General features: G+C 55.9%; 6 non-coding genes across 6 annotated transcripts; all 6 read left to right on the top strand.

Moving 5' to 3' along the window:
• Window positions 1-544: 544 nt before the first annotated feature.
• LOC133085902 (small nucleolar RNA SNORD116) lies at window positions 545-638 on the top strand. The gene has a single exon (XR_009699702.1). It is a non-coding gene; the product is annotated as a small nucleolar RNA SNORD116 (small nucleolar RNA).
• A 2,688-nt stretch (window positions 639-3,326) lies between these two features.
• Window positions 3,327-3,419, top strand: LOC133086298 (small nucleolar RNA SNORD116). Its single transcript, XR_009700057.1, has one exon. It is a non-coding gene; the product is annotated as a small nucleolar RNA SNORD116 (small nucleolar RNA).
• A 2,687-nt stretch (window positions 3,420-6,106) lies between these two features.
• Window positions 6,107-6,199, top strand: LOC133086559 (small nucleolar RNA SNORD116). The gene has a single exon (XR_009700311.1). It is a non-coding gene; the product is annotated as a small nucleolar RNA SNORD116 (small nucleolar RNA).
• A 2,688-nt stretch (window positions 6,200-8,887) lies between these two features.
• On the top strand, window positions 8,888-8,980 carry LOC133086575 (small nucleolar RNA SNORD116). The gene has a single exon (XR_009700327.1). It is a non-coding gene; the product is annotated as a small nucleolar RNA SNORD116 (small nucleolar RNA).
• Window positions 8,981-11,666: 2,686 nt separating this feature from the next.
• LOC133086558 (small nucleolar RNA SNORD116) lies at window positions 11,667-11,759 on the top strand. Its single transcript, XR_009700310.1, has one exon. It is a non-coding gene; the product is annotated as a small nucleolar RNA SNORD116 (small nucleolar RNA).
• A 2,689-nt stretch (window positions 11,760-14,448) lies between these two features.
• LOC133086297 (small nucleolar RNA SNORD116) lies at window positions 14,449-14,541 on the top strand. The gene has a single exon (XR_009700056.1). It is a non-coding gene; the product is annotated as a small nucleolar RNA SNORD116 (small nucleolar RNA).
• Window positions 14,542-14,707: the final 166 nt, after the last annotated feature.

Below are 14,707 nucleotides of genomic sequence, written 5' to 3'. Positions count from 1 at the left end.
TCTGACACACCGACCAATGTACGTGCCTAACTTCCTCCAGTCATGCTGTGAGACACGCAATCAGTTTTCGGTAATGGATAGTGTTACTTGGAAAGCAGGTTCTGGGCTCACGGCAAGGTAAGTGTTCGCAAGAATCATGTTCTCTGAACCGTGGTGCAATTCAGAAACCTACATGATTTCTGTCCACTTGTCAGGTGCAGCTGCAGGGTAAGGCTGGCCGTCGGCAAAGACAAGAAGACCTTCGCGTTGTCTGATGACTGGATGTCCTAAGGAGAACTGGAAAAAGTGGGGTGGGCGCACGTTGCTGAGCGTGGCTGTGGATAACTCAGGACGGTAGGCATTCACCCATACGAAAATGTGCCATTGGATATTAGGTTTTCATCAGATGGGCCCAGTGGCTGCAAGAGTGGATTGATTGTTGGTCTTACAGAGTGGCCTGAAGACTGTGGATTCCCCAGGCTGTTGGAGTACTTCCGGGTCATGGCTCCTCTGCAGAGCCCCACGGCCTGCCCGTTTGTGTTCTGCAGCGTCCCAGCATGTGCTTGGATAGATGATGACACCCTTGTATGCTTTCCTTGGAAAATCTGAACATAATGAGTGAGAAAGTTTTACCGTCTCCTCATCGAAACTGAGGGTCCAGCACGTTTCCTCTCTCGGGGGTATGGGACAGTTAGGAGTGAGGGCCGACGTCCCCTGCTGACAGGCATGCAAACACCACTAAGGGCTCCAGCATTGGAGGGACTCCTGTGTGAGGGTCGACCGTGTCTGCACATAAGCTGGGTCATTTATGCTTCACCGGGCCCTACTAAGAGACCGCTGAGGGAATACAAGGGGGCAGGCTCTCCTGCTACTCTTCAGAGTCGGAGCGTGTGCTGGTGGAGGCCCAGTGAGCTTGCAGCTTGGAGAGGTGTGTTTTGGGCAGGATCACGCTTTGTGCATGCCGCTTCGGAGGTTGATTCTGGAAGCCAAAATGAGCAAGCTTCCCTGGTTGGAGCCTGGAGCCTCAGGCCAGGCCTGTGGCCCTCTCTGATGTTGTGTGTGGTGTGGTGAGGTTCCTGAGTGCCCGCTGGGCCTGGAGCAGTGAGCGGGGGTGGGCTGGATTTGAGCGATGGCAGAAGGGGGCCGATGGAGTAGGCCTTGGGGCTGCCCCTGTCAGCTCCTCTGCTGAAGCTGCCGGCACACTGTTGGTGCTACGTGGATCATCGTGGAGTGGGCTGAGGATCGAGTGCTGCATTTAAGCCTGTGTGGTGGCTGGGGGCCTGGAGAGAAAGTTAAGGTATCATGAGGACACGTCCTATGTAATGTCGTGGGATGGGCTGTCATCATTCGTTGCAGGCGCTGGCCTCGGGTTCCCGAGGATGTGTCTTGTTCGTGAAGGGCTGGCATCAGCTGCCTATGGATGGGATGGCTTTGGCAGTTCATGAGGATGTAGTGAGGTAGGTAACCTGTGTAGAGTTGCGATCCCATTTCCGGAGGAGTGACTCCACACGGGTGTCTTGCGGGACGTAGAGAAGATGGACATGCTGAGGCATCTGTGCCGGCCTCCTTGGGGGTAGGTGAGTTATGGGAACAAGCCCTTTGGTCGTTTTGTTCCTTCTTTTGGGAATGTGCAAAGCGATAGTGTTTCTCCCGGAGGGCATGACGCGGCCGGCCCATGTGGCATGCAGGCCGTTCGAACAGCCAGAGCTGTATCCGGAGGAGTCCATTGGCCGGGAAGAGATGGGGACACTGTTGCCCTGCCAGGTGCCCTGCCGTGGCCAACCACCTTTCCCTTTCAGGCTTCCAAGTCCCCTCGCATGGCAGAGGTCTTCCATTGAAAGTCTGTCTGTGGTCCTCGGGGACAGTGCCTGTGATCACTGTGAGTTGCTCGGTAGTGTCGCTGTGGCAGTGGAGAATTGCTAGGATGCATGCGGTGCTGTGGGCCTCATCAAAGCAGACAGGCTTGCGGTCTGTCTTCCCTGGTGTTCAGTGTCTCTGTGTTCGCATGATGTCTGTGGCTTCAAGTAGGGTTGACTCGCCCTGCAGGCAGCAGGAGGGCACTTAGGACGAGGCTGTGAAGCGTTTCAGCATTTTCTCAGTGGTCTGGGCCACGAAACCTGCCAGTTGGAAGCTTGCCGATACGTGGCCGGGAAGGTGGCCTAATTCCCGCTGTCGGGTTCCAACCAGTGTCCTGGTTGCTGAAGCCCAACACTTCCCGTTGTGGGCATTCCCACGGGGTCACGGAAAGTGATATGGTCTAGTTGGCGAGAAGAGGCACTTGGGCCAAAGTTCGTTAGCCCCTTGAGTAGTGCCGGGCTGCATCTTGCCTATAGGCAACTGCAGGTCGGAGTCAGCCCCCCAATGGGAGGTTCCCTTGCTTCTGGGAGCGCTGGGAGTGACCCCAAGGGCACATCAGATGTGCTTGTAGGTGGCAGGGTCTCCAGGTCCACGTAGATGTGACACCCACGGCCGGGAGGCTGGTCTCGTCCAGTCTTTTTGCTTTGTTCAGAAGGCGTGGCTGTGGGAGAGCGGGAGTCTGTGACCCATTTCAGCAGCCCCTGGGGGTTAATCTTCGCATGCGGCCTCTTGAAGCTGAAAGGGGTCTTTCTCCTTTCAGTTGGGGGTCCAACCAGGGTGCTGTGTATAAACTATGGCATTTACTGTTGGAGGTGTCTGCAGAGGGCCACAGCGACACCCAGAGCCCAAGACGCGTATTCAGCGCCACACACAGGAACCCACAAGCGCACCCTCGTGCGCAGTCACAGTCACACACGCCCACTCACGTGAATACACAGATACAGTGTCTGACACACCGACCAATGTACGTGCCTAACTTCCTCCAGTCATGCTGTGAGACACGCAATCAGTTTTCGGTAATGGATAGTGTTACTTGGAAAGCAGATTCTGGGCTCACGGCAAGGTAAGTGTTCGCAAGAATCATGTTCTCTGAACCGTGGTGCAATTCAGAAGCCTGCATGATTTCTGTCCCCTTCTCAGGTGCAGCTGCAGGGCAAGGCTGGCCGTCGGCAAAGACAAGAAGACCTTCGCGTTGTCTGATGACTGGATGTCCTAAGGAGAACTGGAAAAAGTGGGGCGGGCGCACGTTGCTGAGCGTGGCTCTGGATAACTCAGGGTGGTAGGCATTCACCCATACGAAAATGTGCCATTGGATATTAGGTTTTCATCAGATGGGCCCAGTGGCTGCAAGAGTGGATTGATTGTTGGTCTTGCTGAGTGGCCTGAAGACTGTGGATTCCCCAGGCGGTTGGAATACTTCCGGGTCATGGCTCCTCTGCAGAGCCCCACGGCCTGCCCGTTTGTGTTCTGCAGCGTCCCAGCATGTGCTTGGATCGATGATGACACCCTTGTATGCATTCCTTGGAAAATCTGAACAAAATGAGTGAGAACGCTCTACCGTCTCCTCATCGAAACTGAGGTCCAGCACGTTTCCTCTCTCGGGGGTATGGGACAGTTAGGAGTGAGGGCCGACGTCCCCTGCTGACAGGCATGCAAACACCACTAAGGGCTCCAGCATTGGAGGGACTCCTGTGTGAGGGTCGACCGTGTCTGCCCATAATCTGGGTCATCTATGAATCCCCGGTCCCTGCTAAAAGACCGCTGAGGGAATACAAGGGGGCAGGCTCTCCTGCTAGTCTTCAGAGTCGGAGCGTGTGCTGGTGGAGGCCCAGTGAGCTTGCAGCTTGGAGAGGTGTGTTTTGGGCAGGATCACGCTTTGTGCATGCCGCTTCGGAGGTTGATTCTGGAAGCCAAAATGAGCAAGCTTCCCTGGTTGGAGCCTGGAGCCTCAGGCCAGGCCTGTGGCCCTCTCTTTTGTTGTGTGTGGTGTGGTGAGGTTCCTGAGTGCCCGGTGGGGCTGGAGCAGTGAGCGGGGCTGGGCTGGAGTTGAGCGATGGCAGAAGGGGGCCGATGGACTAGGCCTCGGGGCTGCCCCTTTCAGCTCCTCTGCTGGAGCTGCCGGCACACTGTTGGTGCTAAGTGGATCATCGTGGAGTGGGCTGAGGATCGAGTGCTGCATTTAAGCCTGTGTGGTGGCTGGGGGCCTGGAGAGAAAGTTAAGGTATCATGAGGACACGTCCTATATAATGTCGTGGGATGGGCTGTCATCATTGGGTTGCAGGAGCTGGCCTCGGCTTCCCGAGGATGTGTCTTGTTCGTGAAGGGCTGGCATCAGCTGCCTGTGGAGAGGATGGCTTTGGCAGTTCATGAGGATGCAGTGAGGTAGTTAACCTGTGTAGAGTTGCGATCCCATTTCCGGAGGAGTGACTCCACACGGGTGTCTTGCGGGACGTAGAGAGATGGACATGCTGAGGCATCCGTGCCGGCCTCCTTGGGGTTAAGTGAGTTATGTGAACAAGCCCTTTGGTCGTTTTGTTCCTTCTTTTGGGAATGTGCAAAGCGATAGTGTTTCTCCCGGAGGCCATGACGTGGCCGGCCCATGTGGCATGCAGGCCGTTCGAACAGCCAGAGCTTTATCCGGAGCAGTCCATTGGCCGGGAAGAGATGGGGACACAGTTGCCCTGCCAGGTGCCCTGCCGTGGCCAACCACCTTTCCCTTTCAGGCTTCCAAGTCCCCTCGCATGGCAGAGGTCTTCCATTGAAAGTCTGTCTGTGGTCCCCGGGGACATTGCCTTTGATCATTGTGAGTTGCTCGGTAGTGTCGCTGTGGTAGCGGAGAATTGCCAGGATGCATGCGGTGCTGTGGGCCTCATCAAAGCAGACAGGCTTGCGGTCTGTCTTCCCTGGTGTTCAGTGTCCCCGTGTTCGCATGACGTGTGTGGCTTCAAGTAGGGTTGAGTCGCCCTGCAGGCAGCAGGAGGGCACTTATGACGAGGCTGTGAAGCGTTTGAGCGTTTCCTCAGTGGTCTGGGCCGCGAAACCTGCCAGTTGGAAGCTTTCCGATACGTGGCCGGGAAGGTGGCCTAATTTCCGCTGTCAGGTCCCAACCTGTATCATGGTTGCTGAAGCCCAACACTTCCCATTGTGGGCATTTCCACGGGGTCATGGAAAGTGATATGGTCTAGTTGGCGAGAAGAGGCACTTGGGCCGTAGTTCGTTAGCCCCTTGAGTAGTGCCGGGCTGCATCTTGCCTGTAGGCAACTGCAGGTCGGAGGCAGGCCCCCCATGGGAAGTTCCCTTGCTTCTGGGAGCGCTGGGAGTGACCCCAAGGGCACATCAGATGTGCTTGTAGGTGGCAGGGTCTCCAGGTCCACGTAGATGTGACACCCACGGCCGGGAGGCAGGTCTCGTCCAGTCTTTGTGCTTTGGGCATAAGGCGTGGCTGTGGGAGAGCGGGAGTCTGTGACCTATTTCAGCAGCCCCTGGGGGTTAAACTTCTCATGCGGCCTCTTGAAGCTGATAGGGGTCTTTCTCCTTTCACTTGGGGGTCCAACCAGGGTGCTGTGTATAAACTATGGCGTTTACTGTTGGAGGTGTCTGCAGAGGGCCACAGCAACACCCAGACACCAAGACACGTATTCAGCGCCACACACAGGAACCCACAAGCGCATCCCCGTGCGCAGTCACAGTCACACACGCCCACTCACGTGAATACACAGATACAGTGTCTGACACACCGACCAATGTACGTGCCTACTTCCTCCAGTCATGCTGTGAGACACGCAATCAGTTTTTGGTAATGGATAGTGTTACTTGGAAAGCAGGTTCTGGGCTCACGGCAAGGTAAGTGTTCACAAGAATCATGTTCTCTGAACCGTGGTGCAATTCAGAAGCCTGCATGATTTCTGTCCACTTCTCAGGTGCAGCTGCAGGGCAAGGCTGGCCGTCGGCAAAGACAAGAACACCTTCGCGTTGTCTGATGACTGGATGTCCTAAGGAGAACTGGAAAAAGTGGGGTGGGCGCACGTTGCTGAGCGTGGCTGTGGATAACTCAGGACGGTAGGCATTCACCCATACTAAAATGTGCCATTGGATATTAGGTTTTCATCAGATGGGCCCAGTGGCTGCAAGAGTGGATTGATTGTTGGTCTTGTTGAGTGGCCTGAAGATTGTGGATTCCCCAGGCTGTTAGAGTACTTCCGGGTCATGGCTCCTCTGAGGAGCCCCATGGCCTGCCCGTTTGTGTTCTGCAGCGTCGCAGCATGTGCTTGGATAGATGATGACACCCTTGTATGCATTCCTTGGAAAATCTGAACAAAATGAGTGAGAACGCTTTACCATCTCCTCATCGAAACTGAGGTCCAGCACGTTTCCCCTCTCGGGGGTATGGGACAGTTAGGAGTGAGGGCCGACGTCCCCTGCTGACAGGCATGCAAACACCACTAAGGGCTCCAGCATTGGAGGGACTCCTGTGTGAGGGTCGACCGTATCTGCCCATAAGCTGGGTCATCTATGAATCCCCGGTCCCTGCTAAAAGACCGCTGAGGGAATACAAGGGGGCAGGCTGTCCTGCTAGTCTTCAGAGTCGGAGCGTGTGCTGGTGGAGGCCCAGCGAGCTTGAAGCTTGGAGAGGTGTGTTTTGGGCAGGATCACGCTTTGTGCATGCCGCTTCGGAGGTTGATTCTGGAAGCCAAAATGAGCAAGCTTCCCTGGTTGGAGCCTGGAGCCTCAGGCCAGGCCTGCAGCCCTCTCTGATGTTGTGTGTGGTGTGGTGAGGTTCCTGAGTGCCCGGTGGGGCTGGAGCAGTGAGCGGGGGTGGGCTGGAGTTGAGCGATGGCAGAAGGGGCCCGATGGACTAGGCCTCGGGGCTGCCCCTTTCAGCTCCTCTGTTGAAGCTGCCGGCACACTGTTGGTGCTAAGTGGATCATCGTGGAGTGGGCTGAGGATCGAGTGCTGCATTTAAGCCTGTGTGGTGGCTGGGGGCCTGGAGAGAAAGTTAAGGTATCATGAGGACACGTCCTATGTAATGTCGTGGGATGGGCTGTCATCATTGGGTTGCAGGAGCTGGCCTCGGATTCCCGAGGATGTGTCTTGTTCGTGAAGGGCTGGCATCAGCTGCCTATGGAGGGGATGGCTTTGGCAGTTCATGAGGATGTAGTGAGGTAGGTAACCTGTGTAGAGTTGCGATCCCATTTCCGGAGGAGTGACTCCACACGGGTGTCTTGCGGGACGTAGAGAAGATGGACATGCTGAGGTATCTGTGCCGGCCTCCTTGGGGGTAGGTGAGTTATGGGAACAGGCCCTTTGGTCGTTTTGTTCCTTCTTTTGGGAATGTGCAAAGCGATAGTGTTTCTCCCGGAGGGCATGACGCGGCCGGCCCATGTGGCATGCAGGCCGATCGAACAGCCAGAGCTTTATCCGGAGCAGTCCATTGGCCGGGAAGAGATGGGGACACTGTTGCCCTGCCAGGTGCCCTGCCGTGGCCAACCACCTTTCCCTTTCAGGCTTCCAAGTCCCCTCGCATGGCAGAGGTCTTCTATTGAAAGTCTGTCTGTGGTCCTCGGGGACAGTGCCTGTGATCACTGTGAGTTGCTCGGTAGTGTCGCTGTGGCAGTGGAGAATTGACAGGATGCATGCGGTGCTGTGGGCCTCATCAAAGCAGACAGGCTTGCGGTCTGTATTCCCTGGTGTTAAGTGTCTCTGTGTTCACATGATGTCTGTGGCTTCAAGTAGGGTTGACTCGCCCTGCAGGCAGCAGGAGGGCACTTAGGACGAGGCTGTGAAGCGTTTGAGCGTTCCCTCAGTGGTCTGGGCCGCGAAACCTGCCAGTTGGAAGCTTGTCGATACGTGGCCGGGAAGGTGGCCTAATTTCCGCTGTCGGGTCCCAACCTGTGTCATGGTTGCTGAAGCCCTACACTTCCCGTTGTGGGCATTTCCACGGGGTCACGGAAAGTGATATGGTCTAGTTGGCGAGAAGAGGCACTTGGGCCGAAGTTCGTTAGCCCCTTGAGTAGTGCCGGGCTGCATCTTGCCTGTAGGCAACTGCAGGTCGGAGTCAGCCCCCCCATGGGAGGTTCCCTTGCTTCTGGGAGTGCTGGGAGTGACCCCAAGGGCACATCAGATGTGCTTGTAGGTGGCAGGGTCTCCAGGTCCACGTAGATGTGACACCCACGGCCGGGAGGCAGGTCTCGTCCAGTCTTTGTGCTTTGGTCAGAAGGCGTGGCTGTGGGAGAGCGGGAGTCTGTGACCTATTTCAGCAGCCCCTGGGGGTTAAACTTCGCATGCGGCCTCTTGAAGCTGACAGGGGTCTTTCTCCTTTCAGTTGGGGGTCCAACCAGGGTGCTGTGTATAAACTATGGCGTTTACTGTTGGAGGTGTCTGCAGAGGGCCTCAGCAACACCCAGAGACCAAGAGGCGTATTCAGCGCCACACACAGGAACCCACAAGCGCATCCCCGTGCGCAGTCACAGTCACACACGCCCACTCACGTGAATACACAGATACAGTGTCTGACACACCGACCAATGTACGTGCCTACTTCCTCCAGTCATGCTGTGAGACACGCAATCAGTTTTTGGTAATGGATAGTGTTACTTGGAAAGCAGGTTCTGGGCTCACGGCAAGGTAAGTGTTCGCAAGAATCATGTTCTCTGAACCGTGGTGCAATTCAGAAGCCTGCATGATTTCTGTCCACTTCTCAGGTGCAGCTGCAGGGTAAGGCTGGCCGTCGGCAAAGACAAGAAGACCTTCACGTTGTCTGATGACTGGATGTCCTAAGGAGAACTGGAAAAAGTGGGGTGGGCGCACGTTGCTGAGCGTGGCTGTGGATAACTCAGGACGGTAGGCATTCACTCATACTAAAATGTGCCATTGGATATTAGGTTTTAATCAGATGGGCCCAGTGGCTGCAAGAGTGGATTGATTGTTGGTCTTGTCGAGTGGCCTGAAGACTGTGGATTCCCCAGGCTGTTGGAGTACTTCCGGGTCATGGCTCCTCTGCAGAGCCCCACGGCCTGCCCGTTTGTGTTCTGCAGCGTCGCAGCATGTGCTTGGATAGATAATGACACCCTTGTATGCATTCCTTGGAAAATCTGAACAAAATGAGTGAGAACGCTCTACCATCTCCTCATCGAAACTGAGGTCCAGCACGTTTCCCCTCTCGGGGGTATGGGACAGTTAGGAGTGAGGGCCGACGTCCCCTGCTGACAGGCATGCAAACACCACTAAGGGCTCCAGCATTGGAGGGACTCCTGTGTGAGGGTCGACCGTATCTGCCCATAAGCTGGGTCATCTATGAATCCCCGGTCCCTGCTAAAAGACCGCTGAGGGAATACAAGGGGGCAGGCTGTCCTGCTAGTCTTCAGAGTCGGAGCGTGTGCTGGTGGAGGCCCAGTGAGCTTGCAGCTTGGAGAGGTGTGTTTTGGGCAGGATCACGCTTTGTGCATGCTGCTTCGGAGGTTGATTCTGGAAGCCAAAATGAGCAAGTTTCCCTGGTTGGAGCCTGGAGCCTCAGGCCAGGCCTGTGGCCCTCTCTGATGTTGTGTGTGGTGTGGTGAGGTTCCTGAGTGCCCGGTGGGGCTGGAGCAGTGAGCACGGGTGGGCTGGAGTTGAGCGATGGCAGAAGGGGCCCGATGGACTAGGCCTCGGGGCTGCCCCTTTCAGCTCCTCTGCTGAAGCTGCCGGCACACTGTTCGTGCTAAGTGGATCATTGTGGAGTGGGCTGAGGATCGAGTTCTGCATTTAAGCCTGTGTGGTGGCTGGGGGCCTGGAGAGAAAGTTAAGGTATCATTAGGACATGTCCTATGTAATGTCGTGGGATGGGCTGTCATCATTGGGTTGCAGGAGCTGGCCTCGGCTTCCCGAGGATGTGTCTTGTTCATGAAGTGCTGGCATCAGCTGCCTGTGGAGAGGATGGCTTTGGCAGTTCATGAGGATGCAGTGAGGTAGGTAACCTGTGTAAAGTTGCGATCCCATTTCCGGAGGAGTGACTCCACACGGGTGTCTTGCGGGACGTAGAGAGATGGACATGCTGAGGCATCTGTGCCGGCCTCCTTGGGGGTAAGTGAGTTATGTGAACAAGCCCTTTGGTCGTTTTGTTCCTTCTTTTGGGAATGTGCAAAGCGATAGTGTTTCTCCCGGAGGGCATGACGCCGCCGGCCCATGTGGCATGCAGGCCGTTCGAACAGCCAGAGCTTTATCCGGAGCAGTCCATTGGCCGGGAAGAGATGGGGACACTGTTGCCCTGCCAGGTGCCCTGCCGTGGCCAACCACATTTCCCTTTCAGGCTTCCAAGTCCCCTCGCATGGCAGAGGTCTTCCATTGAAAGTCTGTCTGTGGTCCTCGGGGACAGTGCCTGTGATCACTGTGAGTTACTCGGTAGTGTCGCTGTGGCAGTGGAGAATTGCCAGGATGCATGCGGTGCTGTGGGCCTCATCAAAGCAGACAGGCTTGCGGTCTGTCTTCCTTGGTGTTCAGTGTCTCTGTGTTCGCATGATGTCTGTGGCATCAAGTAGGGTTGACTCGCCCTGCAGGCAGCAGGAGGGCACTTAGGACGAGGCTGTGAAGCGTTTGAGCGTTTCCTCAGTGGTCTGGGCCGCGAAACCTGCCAGTTGGAAGCTTGCCGATACGTGGCCGGGAAGGTGGCCTAATTTCCGCTGTCAGGTCCCAACCTGTGTCATGGTTGCTGAAGCCCAACACTTCCCGTTGTGGGCATTCCCACGGGGTCACGGAAAGTGATACGGTCTAGTTGGCGAGAAGAGGCACTTGGGCCGAAGTTCGTTAGCCCCTTGAGTAGTGCCGGGCTGCATCTTGCCTGTAGGCAACTGCAGGTCGGAGGCAGGCCCCCCATGGGAGGTTCCCTTGCTTCTGGGAGCGCTGGGAGTGACCCCAAGGGCACATCAGATGTGCTTGTAGGTGGCAGGGTCTCCAGGTCCACGTAGATGTGACACCCACGGCCGGGAGGCAGGTCTCGTCCAGTCTTTGTGCTTTGGGCATAAGGCGTGGCTGTGGTAGAGCGGGAGTCTCTGACATATTTCAGCAGCCCCTGGGGGTTAAACTTCGCATGCGGCCTCTTGAAGCTGACAGGGGTCTTTCTCCTTTCAGTTGGGTTCCAACCAGGGTGCTGTGTATAAACTATGGCGTTTACTGTTGGAGGTGTCTGCAGAGGGCCACAGCAACACCCAGAGACCAAGACGCATATTCAGCGCCACACACAGGAACCCACAAGCGCATCCCCGTGCGCAGTCATAGTCACACACGCCCACTCACGTGAATACACAGATACAGTGTCTGACACACCGACCAATGTACGTGCCTACTTCCTCCATTCATGCTGTGAGACACGCAATCAGTTTTTGGTAATGGATAGTGTTACTTGGAAAGCAGGTTCTGGGCTCACGGCAAGGTAAGTGTTCGCAAGAATCATGTTCTCTGAACCGTGGTGCAATTCAGAAGCCTGCATGATTTCTGTCCACTTCTCAGGTGCAGCTGCAGGGTAAGGCTGGCCGTCGGCAAAGACAAGAAGACCTTCGCGTTGTCTGATGACTGGATGTCCTAAGGAGAACTGGAAAAAGTGGGGTGGGCGCACGTTGCTGAGCGTGGCTGTGGATAACTCAGGACGGTAGGCATTCACCCATACTAAAATGTGCCATTGGATATTAGGTTTTCATCAGATGGGCCCAGTGGCTACAAGAGTGGATTGATTGTTGGTCTTGTCGAGTGGCCTGAAGACTGTGGATTCCCCAGGATGTTGGAGTATTTCCGGGTCATGGCTCCTCTGCAGAGCCCCACGGCCTGCCCGTTTGTGTTCTGCAGCGTCGCAGCATGTGCTTGGATAGATGATGACACCCTTGTATGCATTCCTTGGAAAATCTGAACAAAATGAGTGAGAACGCTCTACCATCTCCTCATCGAAACTGAGGTCCAGCACGTTTCCCCTCTCGGGGGTATGGGATAGTTAGGAGTGAGGGCCGACGTCCCCTGCTGACAGGCATGCAAACACCACTAAGGGCTCCAGCATTGGAGGGACTCCTGTGTGAGGGTCCACCGTATCTGCCCATAAGCTGGGTCATCTATGAATCCCCGGTCCCTGCTAAAAGACCGCTGAGGGAATACAAGGGGGCAGGCTGTCCTGCTAGTCTTCAGAGTCGGAGCGTGTGCTGGTGGAGGCCCAGCGAGCTTGCAGCTTGGAGAGGTGTGTTTTGGGCAGGATCACGCTTTGTGCATGCCGCTTCGGAGGTTGATTCTGGAAGCCAAAATGAGCAAGCTTCCCTGGTTGGAGCCTGGAGCCTCAGGCCAGGCCTGCGGCCCTCTCTGATGTTGTGTGTGGTGTGGTGAGGTTCCTGAGTGCCCGGTGGGGCTGGAGCAGTGAGCGGGGGTGGGCTGGAGTTGAGCGATGGCAGAAGGGGGCCGATGGACTAGGCCTCGGGGCTGCCCCTTTCAGCTCCTCTGCTGAAGCTGCCGGCACACTGTTGGTGCTAAGTGGATCATCGTGGAGTGGGCTGAGGATCGAGTGCTGCATTTAAGCCTGTGTGGTGGCTGGGGGCCTGGAGAGAAAGTTAAGGTATCATGAGGACACGTCCTATATAATGTCGTGGGATGGGCTGTCATCATTGGGTTGCAGGAGCTGGCCTCGGCTTCCCGAGGATGTGTCTTGTTCGTGAAGGGCTGGCATCAGCTGCCTATGGAGGGGATGGCTTTGGCAGTTCAAGAGGATGTAGTGAGGTAGGTAACCTGTGTAGAGTTGCGATCCCATTTCCGGAGGAGTGACTCCACACGGGTGTCTTGCAGGATGTAGAGAAGATGGACATGCTGAGGCATCTGTGCCGGCCTCCTTGGGGGTAGGTGAGTTATGGGAACAGGCCGTTTGGTCGTTTTGTTCCTTCTTTTGGGAATGTGCAAAGCGATAGTGTTTCTCCCGGAGGGCATGACGCGGCCGGCCCATGTGGCATGCAGGCCGTTCGAAGAGCCAGAGCTTTATCCGGAGCAGTCCATTGGCCGGGAAGAGATGGGGACACTGTTGCCCTGCCAGGTGCCCTGCCGTGGCCAACCACCTTTCCCTTTCAGGCTTCCAAGTCCACTCGCATGGCAGAGGTCTTCCATTGAAAGTCTGTCTGTGGTCCTCGGGGACAGTGCCTTTGATCACTGTGAGTTGCTCGGTAGTGTCGCTGTGGCAGTGGAGAATTGCCAGGATGCATGCGGTGCTGTGGGCCTCATCAAAGCAGACAGGCTTGCGGTCTGTCTTCCCTGGTGTTAAGTGTCTCTGTGTTCGCATGATGTCTGTGGCTTCAAGTAGGGTGGACTCGCCCTGCAGGCAGCAGGAGGGCACTTAGAATGAGGTTGTGAAGCGTTTGAGCGTTCCCTCAGTGGTCTGGGCCGCGAAACCTGCCAGTTGGAAGCTTGTCGATACGTGGCCGGGAAGGTGGCCTAATTTCCGCTGTCGGGTCCCAACCTGTGTCATGGTTGCTGAAGCCCAACACTTCCCGTTGTGGGCATTTCCACGGGGTCACGGAAAGTGATATGGTCTAGTTGGCGAGAAGAGGCACTTGGGCCGACGTTCGTTAGCCCCTTGAGTAGTGCCGGGCTGCATCTTGCCTATAGGCAACTGCAGGTCGGAGTCAGCCCCCCAGTGGGAGGTTCCCTTGCTTCTGGGAGCGCTGGGAGTGACCCCAAGGGCACATCAGCTGTGCTTGTAGGTGGCAGGGTCTCCAGGTCCACGTAGATGTGACACCCACGGCCGGGAGGCAGGTCTCGTCCAGTCTTTGTGCTTTGGTCAGAAGGCGTGGCTGTGGGAGAGCGGGAGTCTGTGACCTATTTCAGCAGCCCCTGGGGGTTAAACTTCGCATGCGGCCTCTTGAAGTTGACAGGGGTCTTTCTCCTTTCAGTTGGGGGTCCAACCAGGGTGCTGTGTATAAACTATGGCGTTTACTGTTGGAGGTGTCTGCAGAGGGCCACAGCGACACCCAGAGACCAAGACGCGTATTCAGCGCCACACACAGGAACCCACAAGCGCATCCTCGTGCGCAGTCACAGTCACACACGCCCACTCACGTGAATACACAGATACAGTGTCTGACACACCGACCAATGTACGTGCCTAACTTCCTCCAGTCATGCTGTGAGACACGCAATCAGTTTTCGGTAATGAATAGTGTTACTTGTAAAGCAGGTTCTGGGCTCACGGCAAGGTAAGTGTTCGCAAGAATCATGTTCTCTGAACCGTGGTGCAATTCAGAAGCCTGCATGATTTCTGTCCACTTCTCAGGTGCAGCTGCAGGGTAAGGCTGGCCGTCGGCAAAGACAAGAACACCTTCGCGTTGTCTGATGACTGGATGTCCTAAGGAGAACTGGAAAAAGTGGGGCGGGCGCACGTTGCTGAGCGTGGCTGTGGATAACTCAGGACGGTAGGCATTCACCCATACTAAAATGTGTCATTGGATATTAGATTTTCATCAGATGGGCCCAGTGGCTGCAAGAGTGGATTGATTGTTGGTCTTGCCGAGTGGCCTGAAGGCTGTGGATTCCCCAGGCTGTTGGAGTACTTCCGGGTCATGGCTCCTCTGCAGAGCCCCATGGCCTGCCCGTTTGTGTTCTGCAGCGTCCCAGCATGTGCTTGGATCGATGATGACACCCTTGTATGCATTCCTTGGAAAATCTGAACAAAATGAGTGAGAACGCTCTACCGTCTCCTCATCGAAACTGAGGTCCAGCACGTTTCCTCTCTCGGGGGTATGGGACAGTTAGGAGTGAGAGCCGACGTCCCCTGCTGACAGGCATGCAAGCACCACTAAGCGTTCCAGCATTGGAGGGACTCCTGTGTGAGGGTCGACCGTGTCTGCCCATAAGCTGGGTCATCTATGAATCCCCGGTCCCT

This window comes from Eubalaena glacialis, chromosome 2 (assembly GCF_028564815.1).
Source record: "Eubalaena glacialis isolate mEubGla1 chromosome 2, mEubGla1.1.hap2.+ XY, whole genome shotgun sequence".
Classification (NCBI taxonomy): Eukaryota; Metazoa; Chordata; class Mammalia; order Artiodactyla; family Balaenidae; genus Eubalaena; species Eubalaena glacialis.
This window is presented reverse-complemented; position numbering and strand designations above follow the sequence as displayed.